General features: G+C 39.4%; 1 long non-coding RNA gene across 1 annotated transcript; it reads left to right on the top strand.

The window, feature by feature from the left end:
• The first annotated feature begins 11,117 nt into the window (after positions 1–11,117).
• Positions 11,118–16,306, top strand: LOC126394807 (uncharacterized). Its single transcript, XR_007570393.1, has 5 exons — positions 11,118–11,274; positions 13,475–13,612; positions 13,718–13,836; positions 13,978–14,180; positions 15,001–16,306. It is a non-coding gene; the product is annotated as an uncharacterized LOC126394807 (long non-coding RNA).
• Positions 16,307–21,572: the final 5,266 nt, after the last annotated feature.

Below are 21,572 nucleotides of genomic sequence, written 5' to 3'. Positions count from 1 at the left end.
CTCGTGATCTTGATAAACAGGCGGTAAAATCACAGTTAGCTTACAAACAGTTATTTACTGCTAGTAATAAATAAAAAATGCCCAAGCTTTGTGCAACAATGGGCTGCAATAATAGGAAGAATGTATTTTCATTCCACCTGCTTCTCGATCCGCATACACAGACATCCACAGAGCCTCTGTTCAACACGGTGGCGGGGAGGGGGGGGGTTGAGGGAGAACAGGCTCTGATTGGAGGGAGAGCTAACCACGCCCACTTAGGAGACAGGAAGAGTAACTGTTTTCTTAACGTTGGATAAGCCTACAGTTGGGTATCTCCCTTCATCCAATATCTCTGATACAGTAGCTTGAATGTTTGCATACGGTGCTTCAAATGTAGCTCCTGCCATCTGCTGGCGCTTTTAGGTGACTACAACAACATTTCGGCTGGCACATGAACAGACAGTGACTGAAATAATAGTAAAAGTAATAAAAATAGGACAAGAATAACCCGATGACATGAAAGACGACCGGGGATAATTGGTGAGTACTATCGTGTAGTGTGTCATGTCTGTCGGCCAAGTCACGGCACGATTTTATAACTCCATAATTGTGTGATGTGACATAGTGACTTTCAGAACGGGCAGAAAAGTCGTGTAGTGTGTACCAGGCATAATGCAAGTCCTGAGTCTGACCTGTCTGTCTGCGAGTCCTCCCCCATCTATTGAGTCGTGGGTATTTTACTGATGGATCCTGCGTGTTTTAGACTCTACCGTAGACAATGGCAGCATTTCTTCTACCACATAGCTAGCCACAAACTTCGTGGCTTCTTTCGTACTGATAGGTTTAACGTTATCTCCGTTATTAGAACCTAAAAACAGTTGTTGCTGTTTCGGAGCTGAAGGACCGTAATGGAAGTAACTGATGGCTTGTTTGAAAATGTACTCAAGTATTTGATTATTCAAACAGCAAACTAACGCGTTAGGTTACTCATTACTGCAAAAAGTAATCAAAGTACTCTACCCAACTCTGCCAATGGGTATGGACTAGTCTATGTTAAAACTTGGGATTGTTTAAATTTGTGTGTTTCAGGTCGCTGTTGTTGAAGAGAACTTTTAACGATCACCGCCAGTATTGTGCTGTACAGTTATCTTTATTTGGGGTATTTGAGGGTACAGTTCTGATTTCATGCTGCTTTTACTTGAGATGTGGATTGCAGCTGGCCCTACAAGGTTGGAAAGCAAATACAAGAAATAAAAAGCGCAAGGCAAGTGTGTAACAACATAACTCAGTTCAGTGGAGTCATGCCCATATATGTCATGGATATCCTGTGTGGGAGGGCACACAAGTATGTGTTCTTCATTTTGTATACTAGTCTTAAAGCAGCACAGGTGTTGCCCGGGTGGTGTGCAGCTCCACTGTCTCATTTCTATTTGCAGTCTGTGAGAAGGCATCCAGAACCTTGTAAAAATTAACCTCAAATAGTCTTCAGCATTCAGTGTATTGCTGGTATAAAATGGATAGACAGATATATCTGGGTTGACGGCCTGGTAGGTCTTGTATATTGTTCTCTGTTGATTTTAATTTCCCAGTCATCTCCCTACAGTCACTCTTTAAATAATCTCGTTCCTCCTGTATTTCAGATATATGTGAGTTCATGACTTGGTTCTCCTTTCAGGGTTCATAGAAAACCTGGAAAAGTCATGAAATTTCACAGTCTCATTCACCAAGCCTGGAAAAGTCATGGACTTAGTAAAATAAAATCATTGAAAGTTTTGGAAAAGTCATGAAAACTTGTGTGTAATGAAATTAATTGTTACAGTAATCTTCTGTAGATAACTTTCCATGTCCACTTCCGCGGCTTTAAAAGCATAGACGTTCTTATGTGCCGGATTGTTTTACACACAGTGAGTTTGTAATCAAATGCATTAAGAAAAGACTTATGGTATGATCAGTTCTGTTTTTCCTCATGCTTAAAAGCCAGCGGCAGAATGATATACAGTAAGTGTTTGTATGATTGTGCCCGTAGTTTGATGTATTTAAAGTGAATATGAACATAACCCACTATTAGAGATTGGGAAAGGTTGCTGATTAATTTTCATACAACAATTAACATTTGGAGTTAAGTATAGTTTAAACTTCTGTTTGTTTCATACGTTGTGAACAGTTTTGGAAAATCTTTTTTTATGGGTCCTTGAAAAGTCATGGAAAAGTTTTGAAATTTTGTCAGTGAAAATGTGTGGGAACGCTGTCCTTTGCTATTTCAAGAACATACCACAGGTCGGCATCTTGCATGCCATGACGCTGCTTTATAATGGTCAGCCTCCAATAGGCAGCTTAATGTAGGTGTATTAGACCTCACCCAAGTGTAGATTTCACGCAGGCGGTGGACTCGGGTCACATAACTTGACTCAAGTCACAAATTTGAGGGCTTGAGACTTGCTGAACTAACGCTGATAAAGGACTCAACTTTGACTTAGTATTTGTGACTTGAGACCTTGACAGGATACTTGAAAAGACTTGATTTTTTTCATTAATATTTTAGTTTTTCTAGACATTGAGAAGTTAGGTTTTGTTTTTGAAACGTGATTGGTTGATTTCTAGTGCAGTGTGCTCAATCCTGGAAACCTCCTAGGACCAGCAGTGACCAACACATGAGGCAGCTATCATGGAAGGTGGCTAGTCCAAAAATACAATTTGGATTCAAGGATTATGTTGTTGATGACAGTCGTAAGAATAGTGGTATGCAAGGTCTGCAGCTCCAACTTCATCTGTCACAAAACCCACAAAGGAAGAGACATGAACGTTTCTTAAACTAACTTATTCACCTACTGGCTGGTCAAACGGTAGCTCATGGCTGTAATTTATGCTAGGGATGGCGGGGCTATGGTCCTACCACTTTTCTGATTACCTAAAATTGACATCAATGCTCATTTGATATGAATTGCCTGTGCATTTATGTCAAACATAATTTCCACCAGCTATACAAAGGGTTAAGTCCCTCTTGTTCCCATGGAGGTGCAGGTGCAGAGGGAAGAGTCAATGTTAAAGCACATAAGCCAGTTTGAACAGGTGGATTTTGAGATGGGATTTTAAGGATGTTACGCTGTCGGACTATGGAATGTGTGGAGGTAGGGAGTTCCACAGCCTGGGGGCAGTGCATAATATCCTGGAGGAGGTCAGAGAGATAGTTGGGGGCGAGGTTGTGGAAGGCTTTGAAGGTGAGCAGAAGGTTTTTGGAATTAATCGGTACTGAACAGGGAGCCAGTGTAGTTGGATGAGAACGGGGGTGATGATCCGGGCAGCAGAGTTTTGAATGATTTGAAGCCTGTTGATGAGTTTGGTTGGAAGGCCAGAGAGCACTGCATTTCAATAGTCAATACGAGATGTGACAAATGTATGGACCAGGACCTCAGTGCTGGACTGGGACAGTGATGGGTGGAGTCTGGAAATGTTGCGGAGGTGGAAGAGAGCAGTCTGGGGAATATTTTTTATGTTTGGTTTGATTGAAAGAGTGCTGCCCAGAATGACACCGAGGCTCTTGACATCAGTGATGATGTGTTGGATGTGGGTGTTTTGGATTTTGGCCAGGATCTTTTGAACCAGAGAGTGGGGCCTCGGTTTTGCTGCCATTGAACTTCAAGGCAAGGCAAGGCAAGGCAGTTTTATTTATATAGCACCATTCATACACAAGGCAATTCAATGTGCTTTACAAGAGAAATATGTTAAGATAAAACATTAAAGGAACAATAGATCATTAAAAACAAAAGCTAAAAGCAAGAAAAACAGTGCAGAAAATGCATTTAAAAAGCAAACATAAAGCAAAAGCAACAGCAGACAAATATAAAAACAATAGCTACAGATTATCCTAACAATAAGTTACATATCTAGTTCACTGGTAAGCTGCAGTAAATAGTAATGTTTTAAGCCCTGATTTAAATGAGTTGACAGTTTCAGCCGACCTCAGATATTCTGGAAGTTTGTTCCACAGGCGGGGAGCATAGAAACTAAAGGCTGCTTCACCTTGTTTGGTTTTGATCCTGGGAACACTGAGTAAACCTGTTCCAGATGGTCTGAGGGGTCTGGATGCTTCAGAAAGTTGGATGCTTCAGAAAGTTGGATGCTTCAGAAAGTTCCTGCTCATCTAACTCTTGATATGCTCAAGGCAGGTGATGGAGAGGTGGGAGGAAGTGCAGTGGAGGCTTTGGATGAGATGTAGACCTGTGTGATATCTGCGCAGCAATGGAAATGAACACCATGGTGACGGAGAATTGTGCCTAGGGGAACTTCAGCATTCTGAGTAATACAGTTTTTACATAGCACAGATAGTACATAGTACTTTAATCATTCTATAGGTGTTCAAGTGCAGTAAGATGTACCTGAGATTCAAAGTTGCGAGGAAAAAGAAAGGAAATGAGATACAGTAAAATACAGTAAACTTCAAAATATAAAAGTGGGATGGGAATAGAAGGGCGATACATATTTTAGAGTTCCCTTACTGCATTTATAAACTTGTTGCAGGACTCAATTTATTTATGACATTGATGAAATTTATAAATAAATTTTGGTCTTTGTAACCTCTGTGCATTTGTGATTTGTTCCACCTCACAGTTTCCATATTTTTTTAATCCAGATGTATGTTGGAGGTTCAGGATTCAACCGTCTAATTGTGATACATTTAATCACAGCCCTCAAGAGGATTTGTAATAGATACATTTTTCCCTCCCCATAAACCCTTCAGGGATTGCTCTAAGGAGAATCACTCTTGGATACATGGGGATATTTTGATGGAACACTACTCTCAGGAAATGTAACACATCCTTCCAAAAGTTGCTTAACTTTGGCAGGACCAAAAAATATAAATGCGATTTCCAGCTTGTGGGCCACATTTTCAGCAACACTTGTCTGAATTGGATGGAGCCCAATTTGCTTTTTATTGCAGGGTCCAGGAATGTAGTTTTCCTCCAGAGCCTCCAGTTATTTTGACTCATAAAATGATTAGACTGCAGTGAGCCATCTTTCCTGTGGTTGCTAGCTGTGTGACTGTCTCTGCGTCCCCCTCACATAAGCACCTTTTCCACTGCACAATAACCCCACGAACACCCACAAACATCTGGCTTTTTAATGTAATGGAAAAGCTTACAATCATTCACACCTTAGCGAAGTGACACTGCAGCGGTCATGGGTATTTATTGGCTTCGGCTTTGATTGGCATTGATGGAAACACAACACCTCCTTACACTAACCTTCGTGTTCGTGTATTGGAGTTAGGGAAGTCAACAACAGTACTTCTGTTTTCATTTTAGAGCTAAAAGGCTATTTTAAAATCTCAGATCCCCACTCTCCATTGTTGGTCAGTTAGAATGCTTGTAATTGACTGCCACAAAATATAGCACATCAATAAGATTTATAAGGTCTAAGCAGGCTGCAACTGTTTTAAGAGTAGCTTTTTAGCCACCAAATGTGGGTGATTTTAAACAACCTGTTGTCGCTTTTCCACCAGGGATAGTGCCATGAAAAGTGATTGATTCTTACTGAGCCATCGCTGTGTTGTCTGTCATAATAGTGACATGAAAAGCAACTGTTTTTTACTGAGACATTGCTGTGTATCTTGATGGAATTGTGCCCCCCAAACCGGGTATTTTAAGGAAAAAATCTTTTCCTAACCATAAACAAGTGCTTTTTGTGCCACAGTACTGGAAATGTATTGGAAATGTAAATGTAAATGTAAATTTACAACATATCCACTACATAAATCTTAAAAAATGCATCCATGATTTGCAAAAACATACAATATCCACATTTTTTCTGGCAATTGGTTTGGACTGTTCAGGATGTTAGTCTGTATTCCTTATTAGATCATAGAAAGAATATCTTTTTGTTTGTTTGTTTTTGTTTAGAAAGTTGCTTTTTTGTTTAAGGATCAAAAATATGCAAGTCTGAATATCATGATATATTTGACAACATACATTTTGAAACTTAAACGTAAAGTTTTTACGTGCTTTCATGTTCCTTCTTTTTGCAGACATCACCAAAACTATGATATGAAACTGCGAATGTCACACATTTAGGATAAAAAAAGAATGATCTCACTTTTTTAGGGAGAATATTACTCATAGACACTATCAAAGCATGTTTCATTTCGGTTTCACGGGTAGTCACAAGGCACGACATGTTCTTTGATTTCTGTGAATGTAAATTTAGATGGATTCTGTGTACAGTTTTTGTCCTTGTTACAGTTCTATTTTCAAAGTATTACAATAATAAGTTGCAAAACTGGCATCCTATTTGGCAACCTGGGCTTTCCCAAGAAATTAATCACTGAGATGTTGGTAGGTACTGGATTAATTCATAACTCTCCAAACAAGCCAAACGGGTCCTCGACTATTGAGTGTTACTTCTCTGATTCAAGACAGTTCAAAAAAGGCATCCCATATTTTATTATTTAAAAGGTTTGTTTTGCTGTATATCATATTTTGAATCTACTGGGCAGTTGATGGGCTTTGAACTCAACTACTCAACATCTGAAAAAGATTTTTTTGCAATCCATCGTGCCCACAACTGAAATTCTTTCTGTGCATTTCAATACCCATGTTACCATACATATAGTATGCCAGATATTTAGTTTGTCCCAATACATAGTATGTTAAATGCAGTGTGCTAAAATAATTTCTACTACATCTGGTCTGATTGTGCAACACGTCACGTCGACTGAACCGCAAACACATGACAGCTCATTGACAGAAGTCGCAACGATGGATGACCTTGCATTCATGTAACAGATGACCAGTGGAGCAGTAATAATACGTATATTGATTGTTTAAGTGAGCAAAATAATAATAAATATTACAAACAACAAAAGGACATAACCATAAAAATAACAATGACAGAAATGCAGATGTAATTTCACTGTCGCAAATATAAAATGTTTGAATCTACAATGTTTGCAGTTATGACTTTAAAGTTAAACTACATTCAGTGCAAAGTAACAACAGCAGATCTCGCCAGTTTGATCTCCATCTCTGGCGAACTCCATAAGTGGAATTTATTTTATCTCCAAGGTAATGGATATAATAGCATAAAGGTAAAAGTTCAGTGCGTAATGTTATGAGAAAGTAGTATGTCCCGATTGTGTGCATACTGCATGCAACAGTACGTACTTTTTGTGGGCAGCTTTAGTACCTACTAAAAGTAAAAAGAAAAAGTATTCAATTCGGAATGCACCCTTAATTTTTTCTGGCACAAGTGTTCTCTGGGCTCACCTAAGCAAAAATCTTTTTTCACTTTTCAAAATTGATCAGTTTCTGAGCTACAGCAATTTTCTTCTCATACTATATTAAGTGTTTTGGTAAATGTGACCACTCTTTTTCCTTATATTTTAGGAAAAAACACTCATCCCATGTGGCTAAAGTCTAAATAATGACGCAATGTTAGCGTTCTTCCTCATTTTTCAAAAATCCTGACTTTGGCTATTGATGAAAGTGTGAGTTTTCATGTTTGCTGCACATTACAAAGTTGTGCTTTTAGATACTTGCACAAAGTATGACCATACCAGATTTCAAGACTTTAGACCACTCAGAACAAAAGTTGGGGTATCTTTGCTAATCATACAAGGCCAAAATCAAAACCTGATATTTATAACCTTTATTAAGCTTATTTCATGGAAATGTATGACTCCAGACAAAGTAATATAGTAGAATAGGATGTAAAAAAAAAAATCATCATACATTCTCTATTTGTTCAGTTTACATTAACGTCATGTCCTTCTCCAGACCAGCTTACACAATACAGCATTCAGATCCACTTCCTCTGTTGGCCACTAGAGGGAGCATTCCTCAAGTGGCTTGTGAGGTTGTAACACATTGCATTGTGTAGACATCTTCCACCCCCACCTTTTGTAAATTTCCTACAGCAGTTTGCATCACTGCTGCTGAATCATAGAGTGCTATTCTAGATCACTAACAGAAGGCCGACACACCACACCTTTGACACATGCCTGTGGGTGCTCTGACAGCAGACAGAATTATGTCATTTTTTCCCCAATTACATTGATCAGCAACTTTGTGGAATGCATAGAGCTATGGACCTCCAGGGCCCTAGTCTCGCATGACCAGCCTCCCTTACTTCGGAATGGGAGTCTGGGGACATTTGTCTTTCGTTTTGTAATAGAAATGGGCGGGGAGATCCAGACCACGTGACGGCGTTGCCATAGGTATACGGTGCGTGTGTTACATGTAACAGAGACTTTGCAGCTCTGCAACGTCTCCAATATAGATCAACTTTAAGGACCCCTGTCGCTTGAATGGTTGGTTATTCTACTTAATCAAACCACACTCTATCTCTCTTTATATAGGTTCACATAGGGAAAAATGTGTTTAAAATCAAAAGTAGTGAGGTCAGAAAGTGATTGATTTCTGATGGAATGGCCCTAAAGGAGCAGTAACAGATGGTTTCTAGGTCTACTATGTGTTTATATACTCATTTGAAACAGTAAATGCCTTGTTAGAAACAAGGCAGAAAATGTTCGGCACAAAATCAACTTGATTATGGTTAGGAGAAGATTATATTTGACTTTAAATACCGGCTTTGGGGGACATTATCCCAGCAAGAAAACCAGCAACTGCTTTACAGGCTGCTATCCTCAGAGAAGCAGCAATATCTTGTCCTTTAAAAGCTTAAAAAAAACACAGCAATGGGTCCCCACAAAACACCCATGTTTGGTGCTGCTGGAAACACAGCAATGATTCGCTAAATTACAGCCAATTTTGTTGTTTTTTGGTCCTGAACAGTGGTCTGCAGCTTGGCAGGCGTCTCACCAAAGTGTCATGCCACCCACCATCCCCTCTACCTCCCCATAACATGAGAAACGTTGATATGATACATATTAAATGTGCAAATATAATGTATTTGTGGTTTGCAGAAATGTACAAGGCCAACATTTTGGCTTGGCGACTTAACTTCTTTGCATCACTTAGTTCAACTCAGTGAACGAGAAGAGAAACAGAGGTTAGAAAAGCAAACAAAAAGCTGAAGTCAAGAGGGCTTGAGATCTGGTGTGGAGAGTTATTTTCCTCTCACGCAAGCGTAGAACGTACATGCTGTTTTGCTTAAATTCTTTGGCGTTTGATTAAAGGTTTAAACATGTCTTTTGGCCGAGACCCAGGGAATGCAAGCTGATACCACAGTCAACCTTTGTCGTTACTAGTTCTTTGATGTCGTTTTGGTTTATTTGGCAGACAATTAATGTTGAGTCTTTAGTGTCTTGCATTCTTTCTGAACAATTCATTCTGCGGAGAAAAACATTAAAACATAATGCTGTCAGCAATGGCGTTTCCCTCGAAGGTAACTAGTTAAACCATAGACCGTAAAAATAATGCATGTAGCTATGGTGACATAACCCACTGGTTTGTGAACTCCTGTTTTGAAGCCATGAGTTTAGCATTTTGGCCGTCGCCATCTTTGTTTTTTGGAGCCAGAAGTGACCATGTTTGGGCGAGAGGAGTGGATCTGATTAACAGCTGATATACATGGAGCACGGACACAGTGTGTTACATCAGCAGATTTTTTTTGTCTCTGTAGCATGTAGCTGCTGCCAGCTTCACTGTGTGTGTATTGAGTTTTGCCAAGTGATAATGCAGGTGGTTATGGAGGATTTGGAAGCATATAGACTGTATTAAAGCGACACTTACCTTTCTGGAAATTTTACACTTGTCTTTGTTTAGGTTATAAGCTGATGGCACACTAAAATGTAAGTGAATTCCACCAGAGATAAAAACTCATAATTATACCATTCTCATATGGTTCTAAGAAAGCTCCAACCATTGCAATGATTGGCTGAGCGTCCTGTCTGTCTTTCCCACGTGGAGGCCTCCGACTGAAGAAACCGTTTGCGTAACATTATGTTACCTTGCCAACACCTACGTCTATCATAGACGTAATGAGGACATAATGGAGGAGGAGGAAGTAGGCCTTCTTGGTGAAATGCAAGAAAGGTAAGAGTAGCTTTAACTGATAATGAATTAATTAATGTAGAAACACACACAAGGTTGCTCTGCTGCTTCGCTTTGCCTCAGATTGCAGATTGTAATCATTCATTTGCAAAGTTTTATGTGGTTTTTACCTGTTGGAGGGAGGTGGAGCCACACAGAGAACAATAAATAAACCGGCTGTGAAAAATTAACGTTGAGCAGAGATAAGAGACTAAAGCCATTTTTTGTACCAGACTGTAAACATGATTTATCTGCTGTGAAGTTGGGCCTTTTACCACGAGTGTCTGCGGGGATAAACTGACGCCTGGAACCAACCTTCAATCAATCCATCAATCAATCAGTTTTATTTATAAAGTCCAATATCACAAATCACAATTTGCCTCACAGGGCTTTACAGCATACGACATCCCTCTGTCCTTAGGACCCTCGCAGCAGATAAGGAAAAACTCCCCAAAAACCCCTTTAACAGGGGAAAAATGGTAGAAACCTCAGGAAGAGCAACTGAGGAGGGATCCCTCAGAAACCTCAGGAAGAGCAACTGAGGAGGGATCCCTCTTCCAGGACGGACACACGTGCAATAGATATCGTAACCTTAAATGGCTGTTGTCAAGTTGGCTTCAATGTTCAGCCCTAGAGTGGGCAAAACAAATCAGCAGAATATAAATGTAATTTCTGAGTGACAGGGCCAAAAAATAATGACTGAAAATCCACAGTGCTAGGAGAAAGGGGGGATCAATGAGGGCCAACAGGTCATTTTTTTGCCCCATGGCCCCCTTGTGTGTCAGTCCGGCCCTGTCTGTTGAATATCTGGAGCCAACTGCGGACTCCTTATCCTTTTATATGGTGTATATAATATTAGATTAAAGCTACAATAAGGAGAGGTAAGGAGGTGTGTTGACCCAGAAAAATAATTGTAATACAGTGAAAATAAAATACAGCATAAGGGAAATTAAAATGTATGACCTATTCTTAAATAGACAGCTTAATTTTCCCTTTCTGCATCATACTGTCAAAGATGACTCAGTATGTGGATCTCCCTACACCCATTTCTCATGTCTAAATTATAAAAATATTGTGATTCGTAACAGATTTTTAGGCGTCTGAACAATTCAGTAACTGGTCCATCCCATCGTCGCGTCCTGCTGGCTGTGGTTTAGATTACGTAGCGAGCACTTGTCGTCAGCATGTCCAGCTATTTAAAGAGTTCTCGTGCAGCGTAGGGGAGCAAACTGCACTGCTGCACACCACTGCCTTCTCTGTCAGCCTCCGGCGCTCAGGCGTTTACAGCTTCACAAGACTATCACTGAAGGTAAGTGACTGTTGAATTCTTTTCCAGAAATGCACACTTTGCACTCCCCTCCTGTGTAATACCCAGGCTTTGACACTGTGTGGTGTTATGGCAGCACTTTAATAAAGTTACCGAGCTGCGTGCATCTTCACACTTAATTTTGCAGCATGATAATAGTCGATAGTAGTTCCAGTCTGCAATAAGTTTTAGTAAGGAATCTACTTTGTTAATGCGAATAGAGAGCATCTAACTTTTACCTTATCCTGTTTTCCTGCGCGTCTCGGTGGACCTAATCTGTTTGCAATAAGAGGCTGCTGCCAGAAATGTAATCTTGCCAGGAATGAGACGGGGCTTTGATCCAACCCGCGTGGCACTGCAACAAGAGACTCTCCTCGACATGTTACCTACAACTGTGAGCTAAAAGTTCGACTAAATGCAGCCAGTGGTGGGAGAAATAATCAGATCCCTAACTTTAGTAAAAGTAGCACAACGTAAAAAAAAAAAAAATACAGTACAAGTCCTTCATTCGAAATATTATTTAAGTTAAAGTACAGAGTAAGAGTAAAATGTACTTAAAGTAATCATAAAACAAGAAATTAATGTTGGTTATTATATTATTGCAGTATAATGTTACAAAGTACAATTTTGACACACTTGGACTTGAGTATTTCCTTTACAGTTACTTTACCAATTAAGATTTTACATACAAAACACATGAATCATTTTTTGAAATATGATGCACTGTGAAAACTGCCCTACCCATTAACAAATGATGTGTCAATTAATCCCTGTCTTCAGTTAATCTGACAGACATTTGCAGTTTGGACTTTTAGTGATTAAAAAACATTTGAGTCGTTTTTGGTTTTTTAAATACATATAAACACAAGTCCAGGAGCGGACGACATCATGCAACTGTAGCTGATACATTTAGTTGAGTGTCATAAAATTAAATAGCAACTATCTTGAAAATCAATTAAAAGTTTTTTTAAGCAAATATTCTGTGCTTTCATCCTCACAAATGTGAAGATTTACTGCTTTTATCTGTGTTTGATGATTGAAAATCGAATATCTTCATGCTCTGAACTGTTGGTTGGAACAAAACAAGACATTTAAAGACTTTGTCAGAGGTTTTGGGACATTGTAATCGACATTTTTCATAGTTTTATGACATTTTATTGTGCAACATGAGTTGTTTAAATGAGATTTACCAGTGACAATCAAAGATTATTGTTAGTTGCTGCCCTTACATGCAATAGAGGTCCCTGACTGGAATTGAACCAGAAATATTGTGTCTACATGGTATGCATCTTAATCTCTAATAATGTGTTTTTGCTGTCTTCTAAATGTAGTGGAGTAAAAAGGCTCATGTTTGCCTCTTGTGTGTAGTGGAGTATAAAATATGAAGCAAATGTACTTTGTTAAGTCGCACCACTGTATTTAGCTTTGACTCTTAAACAGTTGTGTTTATGAATGGTTGGATTTTTTTTACACTGGATACACTGGCAAAAATCCATGATTTTATAGTGGATACAATAAAATATAGTTGTGATGGATTGCATCATACTGACAAGGAGTCAAAAGTCCAGTAGAATCCTGAGTATGTTGCCAAGGAAGATTATCTGTACGGAGGTGAATTTTATGACATATCTGTGCATAACATTTGAATCTGTGTGGATTAGTTTACCAGTCTGGTGTGCAGAAATACACAGCACTGTGTAGAAGCAATCGAATCCAATTCAGTTATAAGTGCAGACCAGGCAGACAATAGATTCGACAAATCGAGTGCACAGTGATTACTGCAGGTAATTCAATCAAGTGAAGGAGCCGGAATTTACAACCCTACAAACTGGTTTTACTGGCAAGCAAACTCTTAGTAATCTTAACCCAGTCAATGAGAGTCAGACTGAGTTGGTGGAAAGAGAGCCACATATTTATGCCAAAAAGAATACCAAAACTTCACTGAGCCACTTGATCTTAAACTCTTCTCCACTCAGCTGCAAGCAGATTGACAGTCATTGATCCAGAGGGACCATACCTTAGTAAGTTACATAGCTGAAAGGTAACGAGACTGAGACAGCTCAGAATACAAAGTGTAAAGACAGTTTTCCCCAGTAATTAAATGGGACACTTGTGTGCAATGTTGTCTAGGAAAACTTTCTTAAGCACTGCAGATTGTGTCTCTGACTTATTAAAGGTTTTTCTATCCTTCCCTTCATGTCAGAACACCACTGAAGAGACAGCATGACGATCCACAGTATGGCCAAGGGCTCTGTTCTGAAGGTTAAAGTTGGGAAATACGTGACGGTCCGGCAATTTAAGGATGGAGGTGTGAAGCTGTGTGCTTGGGATAGTCAAACAGGTATAACTATTTTCTGGTATGCCTCACTATTTTGAATAGTTATTTATTGTTATGGCAAATATATTGACTCAGACACAAAATATGTTGTCTTGCTTCTGTCCTCAGAACTTTTAGTCGACATATACACGCGGCAAATAGACAACAAGAACCAGATGGCTTTCTGTTTCCACCATAAAGGTGGTTGCTATCTCCTAAAAGTGGGGAAGACGGGAATGAACCTTGAGGTAAATATAAACCTTTGACTATATACTATATGTGTATTTTTTTGTATAAACAATGTCCAGATAAATAATGACCTTGAAGATGCTGGTGAAATCCATGGTGTATGTAAACATTTATATACATTGTGTTTTGTGTGTTCACAGCAAATCACCCCATCCGTGTCTCCTTCACGTGATGAGCACTGGTTTGAGAGGGTTCAACAGAACGTCGGCGATAAATTCGGCCTGCGATCTGTGGGAGATTCCAGCAAATACCTCTCATTAGACGCTAACGACAAAACATTAATTGTCTGCCACAGTGAAATGAACGTGTATGGTCTGTTCACATGTTATAGCAAAGCCTAGAGGTATGTTTTCATTATTCTATCCAAAGTTATTTTGTGTTGTACTTATTTCTTCTGTTCTATATTTCATCTACTTTTACAAGTTCTGAACATGTGTCTCCAGAACGTGTTGCTTCTCTTTGCTTCTGGCAGTCTGTCAGAGCTTCCTGATTTATTTTTCACAATTAACATTTTAAGTTTTTTTGAAGACATGGGAATACCAATAAACTGAGAGCAAGAAGTAAATTATAATAACTGATATACCTGTCTAAGTTAACACAGAGGATTAAGACATACACTAAGAAAAACACTATATTAGTATATGTACAAATAACACAGGTTACAACTTCTGACGGATTTATTACACATTACCGCGGAGTCTTTATCCTTGCAGCAGTGTTTAAACATTTTCCCTTTGTTTGAATGCATGATGGCTGATCATGACTATTTTATGTTTACGACCACGGTGGCCATGTATGGTGGCATCGCATGTACACACTCTATATAGATACAGTTGGTATTTATTTGAACGTCCTTTAACACAGAGGGGAAAAACACAGCATTTCCTACAGTGCTGAAGTGTTGCTTTGTGGCTTTCTGCACATTAGATATAAAAGAATCCAGATTTAAAGAGTATTTTTTGACTTGTTGACTTGACATGTTTTTGTGTCAAAGTAACTAATTGCAACAACATTTTTTGAAATTTCTCCAGTAGTGAGCCAGACCAGTCTCCTCCTGCTCTTAGCTCCATGCATTCACTCGGAATTTCTGATTCACTATCATGCCTCTGTTTATTCAGAAAACCGGCCCTCACCATCCTTCTCTGTGTTCTTGGTTTCCACAGGCATCCATCATCAGCTCAGCTTCCTCTGGACCAACTTTATTAAAGGGGTGCTCTTGCAGTTTAGTTCTGTACCTCCATTAAGCTGGGCGACCTGGAAGAGAGAGATTAAAAAACAAATGGTCAACATTGGGGCAGCAGTGGTCGAGATCTCGTTATTTTTAATTCCCAGTATGGGTCAAGCTCAAAAAAGACTGGATCCCAAACTTGATCCCAAATCTGATTTCATTTCTTAAGCCTTTCCAGCTGGTAAATACTGTTAAACTTGTGTTTCAAACATGACACCCCAGTTTGTAACTTTCTGTTAAAAGTTTGAAGCTCCCGGACGATACCTGAGTAGTTCTCCGCACAACGAGTAAATTCATCTTTATGTGAACGATTGGTAGTGTTTCCCTTTAATGTGAAAATGTTCCTCAAATGCTTTTGGTATGATGGCATTTAAGCAGGAAGGGGGGGGGTGTTGACTACTGAATGTTTGTGAAGCAGATTTAAGTTTTTTTGGTTTGACATATCTCTACTGAAACAGATTTGTCAGGGTTCTTTGATGCAGCAATATTCATGATCCAGTACACTGATTGGCTGTCGGTAATGCTGACCCTGCTTTGTCAAAGCCATTACAGTGTACAAGCCTGATTCGGATCTTGACTCAGAAGTTAAATACTGTAGTGCAGGAGTTTTCAAAGTTTTAAGGACTGAGAGCCAATTTAGGAAGCCAGTAGCAGGAAAAGCGCAGTTGCGAGTTGTCCACCAAAATCACTAACTTTAGCTAACAGCACTGTCATTGATGACAGAATGTAAAAACCACCAGTGGCCATACAACCAGTAGCTTACTATAAGCTGTCATTCCTAACCTGATAGACGGTTGTTAGGGGGGCACAGTTTGATGCAGTCTCCTAGCAGTGTATTAAATGTAAGCTATTAAATGTGAACATATTGAATGTCCCCCAAATGGTTAAAATATACTGCATGCATTTCATATCATGTTCGGGGGCTGCAGTAAATTTCTCTGATGGCTGCCATCGGCCTGCGGGCCAGTGAATATTATTCATTTTTCACCAGTTACAATCACGCAGTTTACCTAACACCTGCAACAGCTAAATCCATCTTAACTCATGACAAATAATGTTTAATGCACGTCAATGTTTGCTGCACGCCTCTCAATGTCTTATCTTGCTTGTGTTGGAAAAGAAAAGCTTTATATGTATATTTAAATGCATTTATATTTTTGGGGGGTAATTGTATTGTATACCATACTAACTGTAACTGTAAATGTAACCACATCTTTCAATAAACACTTGTATATCTTGAATGGTGTCCTGGTGTCTTGGAAAGAGTAGTCATGTGCGAAAGTTTGGAGAAGTGGTTATTGAGTAGCGCAGTGGTGGGAGATGTGCTTACATCCTTTTTTAAAGTAAAAGTGCAAATACCATGATGTGAAAATACTCCACCACAAGTAAAAGTCCTGCATTCAAACCTTTACTCAAGTAAAATACGTATCAGTTAAATATACTTAATTTATGAAAAGAGAAAGTACTCCATATGCAGTATAATTTTCAATGTCAGTGTTTAACTATAATGTCTGATGTGTTTGGATTAATTTTACAGATACATTCATGTGTAGATTGCATTTTACTGCTGTAGATGTTAAGGGTTGTGCTCATTTTAACTCTTTTATATACTGTTGGGTAGTTTAATTTACAGCAGTGCATCATATTCTATGAGATCAGTTTGCTTAAAATTAGTTTAGTTTGAGGTGTGGCCATCCTGTGAAAAACAATGCATCTAAAAAATCAACATGTCATGTAGTCAGAAAAACACTTAATTTCATTTATTTAACTCATGACCATATCACACGGTATAGAGTACGAACATTACATTCAATAACAAGATGGCACACGGCGTGCTAAAAGAACAACCAATGTTACTTAAACAAAGGAAGGCCATTCTTCAAAAACGCACAAATTTACAAATTAATTTTGGCTCATCTGATTGTAATAACAAAGTTGATTTAAACATAGATGGACGATTTAAATAATACTTTGGCAAATATATCTCTCTGTAAGTCTTTAAACTTACACTCTGACATTCAAACAAAATGTGATACTCATCTCCCACACAGTTATCATCATAGAGGTTACAGATCATCTGGTTTCTGTCCAGCCCTTTATATCGTCCAGTGTCTTTAGGAACTCTAAAGTTACAAATAACCTGTCTGTACTTTTGGCTTTCATGCAACGGATACTTGTCCAGTTTAAACTCTTGTTTAATTTTGACATATATTTATCACATGATCCCAAACTGATCTTTTAGCCTCTGTTCGGGAGCTAGTTTTAACCAGTTGATGTTTGTGTGAGCCAGAGGTAAAACGAGCCACATTCATCCAGTATCTGCCTAACCTGCAAAACCCACCTGGATCATCATCAGAAAATGGCAAACATTTGCACAAGAAGCTTGCTTATGCAGCTCCTTGATGGCGGTCTTAAAAGAACCATTATAATTGACGATGACCCCGAGATATTAAAAGCAGTGAACAATCTCTAAATTTCCTCCATTACACACAAATTTCAATTTGCTGATGTCAGCATGAATATACATGCAGTGCACTTTTAATATTAATGTAAGTATATAGATCTATTCTTGCTTCTTTTACTGGTTTTAACCAGTCTTCACCTTTGCAACAGCTGATCCAAGAGGTTTTTTTTTAATGAGTTTATTTAGCTTAAGAACAGAATGAGAGTTTTCTCAACACATAAAGGAACACTTCAGTTTATCACAAACATGTAAAATGGGAAGGGAAGAGTAGGGAATGAAAAATGGTAATCTGAAAAATAACTAGTAACAAAAGCTGTAAGACAAATGTATGAAGTAAAAGTATGAAGTTGCATTAAAAAGGAAATGCTCAAACAAAAGTGTAATTATGTTGAATTTTGTACTTACTTAAAAATGTTAGTTACATTTCAGCACTCAAGCAATTTTAGATGAAGAGTCACTCATTCTCTTCCCACACACATATTTTACATCACAAACCACAAATACCTTTCGCTAATTTCAGTTTGCCACACCTGCTTCAAAGACATACCACTGGCAACCTATTTGTGGGAGGTTGTGGGTTAGGTATGTTTTTGTTTGAGTTGTCATCCTGCTGTTAAACATTTAATGAGCTAAGACAGTGAGTCACATTCAAATCAAATATTAGAGAGAGAGAGAGAGAGAGAAAAGAAGAAATCATCAGGTCCAACAGCTGTGTGCTAAATTCATACTAGTTCTACACAGTATGTACATCGTACACTGTAAAAATAATGGATGTAGTTACCGAGATGTCACCCATTAGTTTGTGGACTCCTGTTTTTAACCTCAGGTTTGACATTTCAGCCTTCACCATCTTGGTGTTTTTGCACCAGAAGTGACCATACCTGGGCAAGAGATTGGTGTTGTGGAGAAACAAGGGGCTGATCTGACTGAGAAGCCAGGGACACTATCTACACACACCCTGTCACTCAAAGCAGCCGCCCTTAGTTATACTTAACTTTAAGCCTTAATAAAATGTAAATGGGTGATTTATACAAAAATTGACCCCCATACAGCTGCCATGAATGTTGATGTTCACTATAGAGACCGAACTCATTTTTGTACCAGGCTGTAAATGTGTTTATTTCTGCTGTACAGTTGGACATTTTACCATGGGGGTGTACACTTTTCGGCCACTTTATCAGGTACACCTGTTCAGCTGCATCTTAATGTTAATAGCTAATTAGCCAATCATGTGGCAGCAACTAGGCATGGTCAAGACAACCTGCTGAAGTTCAAACTGAGCATCAGAATGGGGAAGAAAGGTGATTTTGAACGTGGCATGGTTGTTGGTGCCAGACGGGCTGGTCTGTCAGAAACTGCTGATCTACTGGGATTTTCACACACAACCATCTCTAGGGTTTACAGAGGATGGTCCCAAAAAGAGAAAATATCCAGTGAGCAGCAGTTCTCTGGGTGAAAATGCCTTGTTGATGCCAGAGGTCAGAGGAGAATGGCCAGACTGGTTCAAGATGATAGAAAGGCAACAGTAACTCAAATAACCACTGGTTACAACCAAGGTCTGCAGAAGACCATCTCTGAACCAACAACACGTCCAACCTTGAAGCAGATGGGCTACAGCAGCAGAAGACCACACCAGGTGCCACTCCTGTCAGCTAACAACAGGAAACTGAGGCTACAGTTCACACAGGCTCACCAAAACTGGACAATAGAAGATTGGAAAAACGTTGCCTGGTCTGATGAGTCTGGATTTCTGCTGCCACATTCAGATGGTAGGGTCAGAATTTGGTGTAAACAACATGAAAGCATGGATCCATCCTGCCTTGTATCAACGGTTCAGGCTGGTGGTGGTGGTGTAATGGTGTGGGGGATATTTTCTTGGCACACTTTGGGCCCCTTAGTACCAACTGAGCATGGTTTAAACACCACAGGCTACCTGAGTATTGTTGTTTTGTTAAGGCTTAAAGTTACGCATATTTAAGGGCAGGGTCGCTTGAGTGACATGTCTGTGAGGTGTCGCTACAGTCTATAGGTCAGATCCACCCTCGCTTCTCCACAGCTCCACCCTCTTGAGCGAATATTGTCACTTGTGGCTGAAAAAAAAAACAGATGACAACAGCCGAAATGCTGAACTTGAGGCTTCAAAACAGTCCACATACCAACGGGCAACGTCACAGTAGCTATGTCCAACATTTTATACAGTCTTTGGTGCAAACACACTACTAAAAACCTGCTTATCAGTGTGTCAACAGGTGGATGTTAGCATTTAGCTGAAAGCTCTGATGTGTTTTAGTGCAGCCTCACACAGCCATTAGATGGCTGTAGCTCTTGTTTAGGCATCAAGGTTGCATGCTTCTGTTGTTAGGATCTGCTTCACAGTAATATATAGTCATTTTAATGCTGTTAAAACAATGTTATATGTAACCAAGATATCTCATAACCTCACATCAGTTCATACTGAGACTTGTGGAGCCAAAATATCAAGTTACCTCATGCCTTAACTGGAGAGGAGCCTCCTGTGGGCCACTGTTGTTTTCTCTTGGAACCAGACAAATGGATTACAAATAACTGATTCATTTGGAAACAAGAGCCAAGTCCTCCCACAGTCAACATTTAACAAAACTTGCTACATTTACCAGAATCTGCAACCACAAACAAAGGAAACCAGGAAACCTACTATCACTGAGTGAAACAGTTGAGAAATCTTATTGGTAATACAAAACAGAGAGTGAGTGGGCCGTGATGAATGGTATAACCGCAAACCACCTGAGAAGTAATGAGTTATGGCACTTTGGATTCCACAGCACAGATAAATTATAAAAGTCAGGCTATTTGCTGACTCGTGTCAATGTCGTTTCACAGAGCCTAACTCTTTATATACCATGTGAATCCTGAGGCAATACCAGGAAAGACAGAATATGCACTTTCTCCAGCATATTCAGTTGCCTCTGGCTCTTCTCCCAGTTGGATGTACCCAGAAAAACTGCAAAGAGAGGTGGTCCAAGAGGGATCCTGATCAGATGCCCAAACCAAATCTGAGCTCTTTCTTGCCTGTGCTACTCACCATGTCTCCAAGTGGCGAGCCCAGCCAAGCTACAAAGCAAACACATTCCACTGCTTTTCACCCTCACCTTTTTGTGTGTGTGGCTGTGAGGAGCATACTGAATCTGCAGCCATGCTAGCGGCATTGTAAAACTGTACTTGGGGTCAGAGGTGTTTTGAGCTAAATGGCTCAGCAAGTCATTACGAAACATTGTTTTAGAACCATGAATCTCTCTAGGTACATTGAGTATCTTGTAAACTTTACCGCAGTACATCCAGTAATCATCAGAAGAAATGTCAGAGGATTACCAATGTCATTGGGATTGGTATTTGTTTTTTTTTTATTAGTGCCCCACAAACGACAATAAGCACTTCACATAAAGTTATGTGGTTAATGTAAAGTTATGGAGATTAGGTTTAGGAAAAGGACGGCAGAGGAGATACCCGCACACCAATGCAACTGGGCTGGACAGCCACAAAAAGGGTTCACAAGCTGTGCATCATCAGTAGCACCGATGATATTCGAGGACTGAAATGTTTGCTGCTGTTTTTATTCACTTTTTGCTATTTTTTCTTTGAGCACCCTTCTTCTTGTGCATGAATGTCCATTTTTTTGCATTGATCTCAGCCTGTGAACCATTTTTGTGGCTGTCCAGCCGACTTGCATTGGTGTGCGGGTATCTCCTCTGCCGTCCTTTCTTGGTTGTCCATAGCACCCATGATAAACTTTTTTGTTGCCTTAAGTGGGCGCAGTTTCAGAGCAGCCCTAAGATTTTGTAGGTGAAGGAAAAGAAACATGGTGAGGACATCCAATAAAATGACTCAGAGTTCACTCAAAGTTCACAAGGTTTCAAACACTGGTTTCCTGAGGAAATTCCTGTTTTTAGGACCACCCAACCACTCCCCAAACATTGTCAAATGCAGCTTCCACCAATTCCACCTTCAGAAAAGGGTGTCTGGGATGCTGACACACTTCATTTGAAGTATGCTGAGACCTTAAAGCT

The sequence above is a fragment of the Epinephelus moara genome, chromosome 8 (genome assembly GCF_006386435.1).
Source record: "Epinephelus moara isolate mb chromosome 8, YSFRI_EMoa_1.0, whole genome shotgun sequence".
In the NCBI taxonomy this organism is placed as follows: domain Eukaryota; kingdom Metazoa; phylum Chordata; class Actinopteri; order Perciformes; family Serranidae; genus Epinephelus; species Epinephelus moara.
Note: the sequence above shows the minus strand (reverse complement) of the source record. Positions and strands in the feature narration are given on the sequence as shown.